This window comes from Poromitra crassiceps (assembly GCF_964638095.1).
Source record: "Poromitra crassiceps genome assembly, chromosome: 6".
Taxonomy (NCBI): Eukaryota; Metazoa; Chordata; class Actinopteri; order Beryciformes; family Melamphaidae; genus Poromitra; species Poromitra crassiceps.
This window is the reverse complement of record NC_139627.1, coordinates 50,272,125-50,280,272: the sequence shown is the minus strand read 5'-3', so window position 1 is coordinate 50,280,272 and position 8,148 is coordinate 50,272,125. Positions and strand designations below refer to the sequence as shown.

Here is an 8,148-nt window from a genome sequence, read left to right as displayed (position 1 = left end):
GTGTGTGTTCATCTCATTGTGTCCACATTGTAATGAATAATGCTCTGTCTATAATCATCTCTGTACTGTGTTTTTTATCCAGTCATGTGGTATTGCTCCATTAATGGTTTTTACACCATATTTAATAACATTGTGTGGGCCTCACACCATCTTCTTCACAGCTGTGGTATCTTCATATTTTTTACTACTACCACAATTTCAAAGTAGTATACAACCTATTTTTAATAGTTAAATCACACTTCTTATTAATATTCCATTTCATTATGACGGTTTACACCTGATAACCTTTGTTTATGTGATATTCAAGTTGTTCTGAAATTGCCGGTACATTACCTGCCCTTTGAGACATTCAAGTTTTGATATTGCCGGTTGCTGTTTGGCTATTTTGTATACTGGTCGAATAAGTGTATTGTATGTTTTCTAATTCTTCTATGTAGCTATGTATCACATGATGTGTCAGGTGACCCCTGCGAGGGTATTTAAGGGGTGTGTCACTACACTTCATTCATGTCTGAGGAAGGGCTTTCCCCTGAAACGTCACACGTCACTCATATTTTGACATTCTGAGTGAGCGCAGAAGTAGCTCAAGAGTTTGATGTAGATAATAGGCATCTCGCATGCTACGCGCGCTCGATTGCTAGGCTCGCCCACTACGTGGGCTCGCTAGCTCAGCCGCTGCGCAGCCTCGCCCACCCTGCAGCTCGCATACGCATACGCTGCGTGGCCTCACCCGCAGCTCACTGCTGCGCAGCCTCACCCGCCAAGCCCGGATTAGCAACTATATGGGCAGGGTGAGTGCCCTGGGGCATCAGCTGCATTGGGGCATCAGCCAAAATGATTTCGCAGCTAATTTTACTGTCTTTCAGAGGCTGTAGCGGGCTCATTTTACACAACTCCCATTGACTTCATGTCTGGCAGCTGGCAACAAGGACGCCAAAATGAAACTTGTGGGTTTCAGCGTAGGTTGAGCGTAGGTTGAGCTTAGGTTGAGCGTTGCTTCAGCGTATGGTGTGAACGAAGATTCAAGATTTTTATTGTCACTCCGTTCGTTGTACAAGTACGCACGTGTGAAATTCTTGTGGGCTCCGTTACAGACAAGGTGCAGCAGGTAAATAGGTGCAAAATCACAGCAAACAACAAATAGGCAATAAGGCAACAGTTAAATAGGGCAAACAATAAACAGTGTATGTCAGTATGTGAAGGGCAATTAAGACAAACAGTAAAATAGGAAAGGTAATAAAGTAGAAGTAATAAAGTATTAAAATAGAATAAGATAGAATAAATGTAAAAAAAAAAAAGTGTTCACAGCATCCACGTGTCAGTGGAAGTGTGCAATGACAATCATTTATTGCACTATTGTGTGTGTGTGTGTGTGTGTGTGTGTGTGTGTGTGTGTGTGTGTGTGTGTGTGTGTGTGTTATCTATTGAGGAGTCTCATGGCCTGCAGAAAGATGCAGACGTTTGTTGCGTGCTTTTGGGACCCTGTATCTTCTCCCTGAGGGCAACAGGGAGAACAGGCTGTTGTGCGGGTGGGTCGTGTCCTTGATCTTCCGGGACTTCCTGAGGCACCGCTGAGTCCATGGTGGTACAGTTCCCGGACCATACCAGGTAATGAAACAGCCGGTCAGCAGCCTCTCAATGGTGTCTCTGTAGAAGTCCCTGAGGAATTTGTGGCTCAGGCCAAATTTCTTTAGTCGTCTGAGTCAATTGGAATCCATATGGCTTTGCTCAGCTGCTAGTAAGCACCACTGCCCCCAGCTGCTTCTAGTTCCTTCGGTTGTCCGCCATGAGTTGAGGGAGGGGGGGTGTTCTTTGGAGCAGATAGGGGCCTCTCAGCTGCCTCCCCATCTTCATAGCGCATTAGATGTTCTCTTCGTTGCTGTCATCGGGACTGATGGCCGGGCTGTAGGTGGGCGAAGTGGGACTGTATCCTGGCGAGGTCGGGCTGTAAGTGGAGCCTTTAGGACTAGTTGGCGAGTAGGGAGGGGAGGTGGGCGAGTACTTGGGCGAGGTCCAGGAGTAAGTAGGGGAGATAGGGGAGTATTTTGGGCTGGTGGCGCTGTAGGTGGGCAAGTAGGTGGGAGAGGTGGGGCTGTATTTGGGTGTCTTTGGGGAGTAGGTCGGAGAGGTGGGCGAGTACTTGGGCAATGTCGGGGAGGTGGGCGAGATGGGGGTGTACTCTGGGGAGCTCGGGCTGTAAGAGGGTGAGGTGGGGGTGTATTTGGGAGAGGTGGGGGAATAGGAGGGGGAGCTGGGGCTGTAGGACGGCGAGCTGGGGGTGTAGGTGTGCGGGATGTAACGGGGTGTGTAACGAGGACTTGAGGGCGAGTAAGATGGGGAAGTTGGGGAGTAGGATGGAGAGGTGGGAGAGTGGGTAGGAGACGTCAGGCTGTAGCTGGGCGACGTGGGGCTGTAGCTGGGTGATGTGGGGCTGTAGCTGGGCGACGTGGGGCTGTAGTTGGGTGATGTGGGGCTGTAGCTGGGTGATGTGGGGCTGTAGCTGGGCGAGGTGGGGCTGTAGGATGAGGAGGTGGGAGAGTAAGACGGGGACGTCGGTGAGTAGGATGGAGAGGTGGGTGAGTAGGACGGGGATGTGGGTGAGTAAGAGGGCGAGGTAGGGGAGTAACTGGGCGAGATGGGGGAATAGGAGGGGGAGGTGGGGCTGTAGTTGGGGCTGGTGGAGTAAGAAGGAGAAGTAGGGGAGTAGGAAGCTGACGTCGGAGAGTAGCCCGGGCTCTGGGGGCTGTAGCCCCCGGGGGAATGGGGCCCATGGGCCGGGGAGGTGGGTGAGTAGTTGGGGGACATGGCGCCCCCTGGGGAGGGGATGTAAGGGCTGGCAGGGCCCGGAGACCCTGGAGACCCATGAGTGGGGGACCAGCCCGGGGAGTAGGCTGGAGAGAAGCCGCTTGCATTGGATGCTGCGCTGGGTGAGAATCCTGCTGCCCCAGGGGTCATGCCACTTCCAACACTGGGGGACCATGCACGGTACGCTGGGGTAGCTCCGGTGTTCCATGGGGTCATGGCAGTGGACATGCCGCTCATGGGGCTCTGTGCCGTGCCAAAGAACATTCCAGGGGGTCCGGCCACGCTGATGCCAGGTATGTTGGTAGGGATCTCCATGCCGTATTTACACTTCTCATCATCCAGCAGAAGGTCGAAGCAGCCGGTGCCGGCTGGAACAAGCTGGCCTAGCATGATGTTCTCCGACACACCCTTGATGGAGTCATTTTCCCCGTGGAACGACGCCTCCATCAACACATCCACCGTCTCCTCGAAGGAGCACTTCATGAGGGGTCCTGTGTCTTGCCGATTGATGCCGTGACGTGTGATGGCCATCAAGTGACCGCGGCATGTCATGGTGTCACAAAGCAGAGATAAGTGACGGTAGTTTACGTAGGAACCATCAAAGGAGATTACGTGGTACAACTCTCGCTCCAGAGCCTTACGCGCAGCCTCAATCCCCAGCACCCTGAAGATCTCCACAATGTCATTGGAGGTGGTCCTGACGGGGTCGACGTCCTTCTCGCTGAGGACCTTCATGAGGTTCACTCCGTCTGTCTCAAGGATCCACTCCTGCAAGGCCTTGAACTCACCATCCTCTGTGATGATGATCTTCTTCTTATTGTCAGTTTGAGGCAAGTGCATGTACACCTTGCTGATCTGCTCAATGCCTTGTAATGTCATGTCTGTCAGAATGTTGGACTCGATGCACCTCAGGAAGACATCATCATCCATTTTGTCCACCACCTCCTCATCCTCTTGGAACTTGTTCTCATCACCGTTCATGATCCTGATTCGCAGAACCAGCTTCTCAGCATTGTCGTCATTGAAGATACAGTTCAGATCGTCTCCAAAACCTGCCTTTATCTTCTCAGCAATCTGCTCCATAGTCAACTTGCGATCGGTCATGTGTTTGCGGTCGAGTTCGATGCGCAGCAGCCAGGGTGAAATGTGCGTCACGTCAAAGTCAGGCATCTCATAGTAGATGTTCACCCACTCCTGATCCTCTGTGACCACTGTGCTCTGGGGGTTTGGGTCATAGTAGATGGCAGTGTTGGCTGTCACCTTGCGCAAGGTGGTGTGCTCCAGTCGACACAGGATGTCCTTGGCCCTCTCAGCATCACATGCTGCCTGGCCCAGCAGGAAAACAGTCAGTGAGGGTGTCTTGGGCCTCTTGGAGATGTTGATCAGCTCCTTGAGACGCGGCACACCGAGTGTTACGTTCTTGGCTGACACGCCGGCATAGTGAAAGGTGTTCAGGGTCATCTGGGTGGCAGGCTCTCCCAGTGACTGAGCAGCCAGAGCCCCAACCATCTCACCTGGGTGGGTAATGGACTGGTTGAACTTGGTCTCAATCTCTCCTAGCAGCCAGTGGAAGGCCTCTGTGGACAGGCGAAACTCATCCGTCATGCGCTTGGAGCAGAGGGTGGAGCGCAGGTGGATGTTGAAGAGCAGCGTGGCATTCTGCTGCGCTTGCCTGCTCAGGGGGTCATCACCATTCACAATCACCAGCTTCTTACTAAGATCATGAACTCCCTCAACCACTCTTAGAGGATTGAGGTCTGTGGGGGTGCGAGTGTTGATGCGGAAGATCTTCTGGGCATTCCAGATCATCCTGGCCAGATTGCATGGCAGCACCACCTTGCTGTCCCCAGTAGGGAAAATGGCCCGAAGGATCTCCCTGTCGTCCGTCATCTTTTCAAACTCCTTCTCCAAGATGCTCTGCACATGGGCGTTGGTCATCACATCTTTCACCACATCTTCCTGCAGTGTGCGCCTCAGCGCCCGCTCGCTGGTGCAGTCGAACTTAAACTTCTTTTCGAAGGCCTTGTTGGAGGGTTTCAGCGTTGCCATGTTCTGGAACTCCACAGCCTCCCCGGCCAGGCCGTCCTCGCCGTAGCGCAGCTGTACCATCTGGTTGATGGAGTTTCGCACCGTGGCATCGTACTTCACCATCACTGACTCCATGGACTTTATCAGACGGCGCTGGATGTAACCAGTCTCAGCAGTCTTGATAGCTGTATCGATCAGTCCCTCTCTGCCTCCCATGGCATGGAAGAAGAACTCAGTTGGCGTCAGGCCGGCCAGGTAGGAGTTCTCCACAAAGCCCCTGCTCTCAGGGCCGTAGTCATCCTTAATGAAGTGAGGCAATGTGCGGTGCTTGAAACCAAAGGGGATTCGCTTACCCTCTACATTCTGTTGCCCCACCACAGCAATAACCTGTGAGATGTTAATCTTTGAGCCCTTGGATCCAGCCACCACCATGGACTTAAAGTTGTTGTACTCAGACAGAGACTTCTGAGCAGAGGATCCCGTTTTGTCACGGGCGTCATTCAGGATGCGGTTCACCTGGTTTTCAAAGGTCTGTCTTAGTGTGTTACCAGGGGTCAGCTCCAACTCATTGTTGTGGGCTTTCTCAATGACTTCTATCACATCCTGTTTGGCTTTCTTGATGGTATTCTGAATGTCAAGGTACGTCTTTGCATCAGCAATGGAGTCACCAATACCAATGGAGTGACCTTCAATGAGCAGCCAATTGTTGACGACAGTCTGGATGTTGGAGTAGAAGAGTCTGGTGATGTCATGGCCCATCTCCAGGTAGCAGATGTGGACAAGGGAGCCGGCTGACATCCCAAGAGACTTCTTACACAGGATGCCCATGATCAGCTCACCGTTCTCCACTATGACTTTGGTGTCCCCAGGTGAGATGTGTTTGTATGGCCCCCTGTCCTCCTCGTCTGGGTGGGTGCTGTGCGTTCGGATGACATTGATGTGTCCGGGAATGATGAGGCTGAAGATCTGCTTGCCTGTCCACAGGGGTCGAGGCTTGAGAATGGCCGGCTGAGGCATTTTACCGTCCCACGTGGAGAGGAACATCAGCAGGTTCATTACCTCACCCCTATCTAAGAAAACGTCCCTTTTGGTGAATTTGCACACAGCTGTGAGGCTGTCCTGCACAATTCCCATGATGGGCCTGTTGGACTGGGGTGTGACAATCATACGCGGCACCATGGCCAACTCCTGGATCTCTGCCTTCGTCTCAAGGGACTGCGGCAGGTGGAGGTTCATCTCATCCCCGTCAAAGTCGGCGTTGTACGGGGTCGTCACAGTGAGGTTGAGTCTGAAGGTGGACCAGGGCAGGATCCGGACCCTGTGCCCCATCATGGACATTTTATGTAGTGTGGGCTGTCGGTTGAAGATGATGATGTCGCCATCACACATGTGTCTTTCCACCTTGTAGCCAATCTGCAGATGAAGGTCACTTGGTTTAGGGTGGAACCGCAGGTCAATTCTGTCTCCATTGTTACAGATGATATATTTGGCTCCTGGGTACTGGCTGTGGCCTCTTCGCACCATCTCTTGCATTCTGCTAATATTAAAGGGTGTGACAATTTCTGGGAAGGTCATATTGGCTGCGATGGATCGTGGTACGCCCACTTGGTCGATTTGCAGCATGGGGTCAGGGGTGATGACAGTTCGTGCAGAAAAGTCCACACGCTTCCCCATGAGATTCCCTCGGACTCGCCCCTCCTTGCCCTTCAGACGCTGTTTAATGGATTTGAGGGGGCGGCCAGACTTTTGCATTGCCCTGGGCAGGCCTGGAATCTCGTTGTCCACCATAGTGGCAACGTGAAACTGAAGCAGCTTGACATCCTCTGCGATTACGTGAGCCGCCGCACCGCTCTGCTCATTTTTTCTCAGCTGGTTGTTGATCCTGACAATGTCGGCCAGTTTGTGGGTCAAGTCGTCCTGGTTGCGAGCCGAGCCCTGCATGACTACAGCAGGCCTGACAGCGATGGGAGGCACAGGCAACACAGTCACAATCATCCATTCGGGCCGGGCAAAATTGGGGTCCATACCCAAGATGATGTCTTCCTCGTCTGAGATGCGCTTAAAGATTTCATGCACGCGCTCAGGGCTCAGCAGGATCTTCTTCTCCTGGGAGTCCTCATTGACATGCTCCCACTCGGCATACAGCTCCAAGCCAGAGCGTCTGATACATGGCTGGTAGCGGCCACAACCTCCGTGGCTCCTGATGTCCTCCTCAGTCTCCATCTCCTCCCCTCCTTCGCAGATGTTTTTGCCTTTGCACAACTCGAACACGTGTGCCAGTCGATTTCTGGGCTGCCCTTTACATTTAGACAGGATGTCTTTCATCTTGGGATTATTCAAATCCACTAATAGCTTGGAGCAAAAGAAGCAGACACATCGAAGAACCTTCATAACCTTTGTTATAAAGCAAACGTGAAAAACTGGCTTTGCCAGCTCTATGTGCCCAAAGTGGCCGGGGCATTCTGTCATATTACCTGCACATGTATGACATCTTCCAGATCGTTCTATCACCCCTTGTCTCGGGTCCATGAGGCCCCCAAGTTTAGGAAGCCCTCCTTCTGTGGTTTCGGGGTATTTGATTCCCCCCTCTGTAACAGACATCCGCTTAAGCTCATCTGGGCTGAGGATGCCGAATTGCACTCTCCTGATGAGGCGCAATGGGCATGCGCTGTCACCGGATGGCCATCCATGCATCCTGTCTAGTATGCAAACTGTAGGGAAGTAGAACTGCTGGATTATTGAAATGGGAACTCACTGCAGGTGACCGATAAGAACCACAGAGATGTCAGGTGACGATAAGAACCACAGAGATGTCTTTCAAGCTTTATTGGAGCAAAACAGGCAGGAGTAAGGCAGCAGATCAAGTACGTGGCAGTCGACAACAGAGAATCAGAGAGACTAGAGAGAGACTAACTGAAAAGCTAAAACATTGCTTATTATATCTTGCATGTATGACATCACCGATGACATCACAGCTGCACTTATGACATCACTTAAGACCTATGCACAGCTAAAGTAAAAAAATATATATAGAAAAATAGTGGGCCTATCCATTTTGGCTGCTGAAAGAATGACTTTGCTAACTCGCCCGGGGCGATTTCCATAAGTACATAACAGCCATGGCGCATCATCTCCATTCTCCACCCTAGTCTTTCTTTAGTTAAAATAGGTGGTGTCTGTGGCGCGGTGTGGGCGGCGGTGTGTGTCACGATTGTGATGTCATCAGTCATGATATCGTCAGTGATAAAATCATCAATGATGTCATCAGTGATGTCACTCGAGGTTGTTGTGATGTCATCAGTGATGTCATTAGAG

General features: G+C 51.8%; 1 pseudogene across 1 annotated transcript; it reads right to left on the bottom strand.

The window, feature by feature from the left end:
- Positions 1 to 1,860: 1,860 nt before the first annotated feature.
- Positions 1,861 to 7,527, bottom strand: LOC310777965 (DNA-directed RNA polymerase II subunit RPB1 pseudogene; annotated as a pseudogene). Its single transcript has one exon. The product of its transcript is annotated as a DNA-directed RNA polymerase II subunit RPB1 pseudogene (transcript).
- Between the last annotated feature and the right edge of the window lie 621 nt (positions 7,528 to 8,148).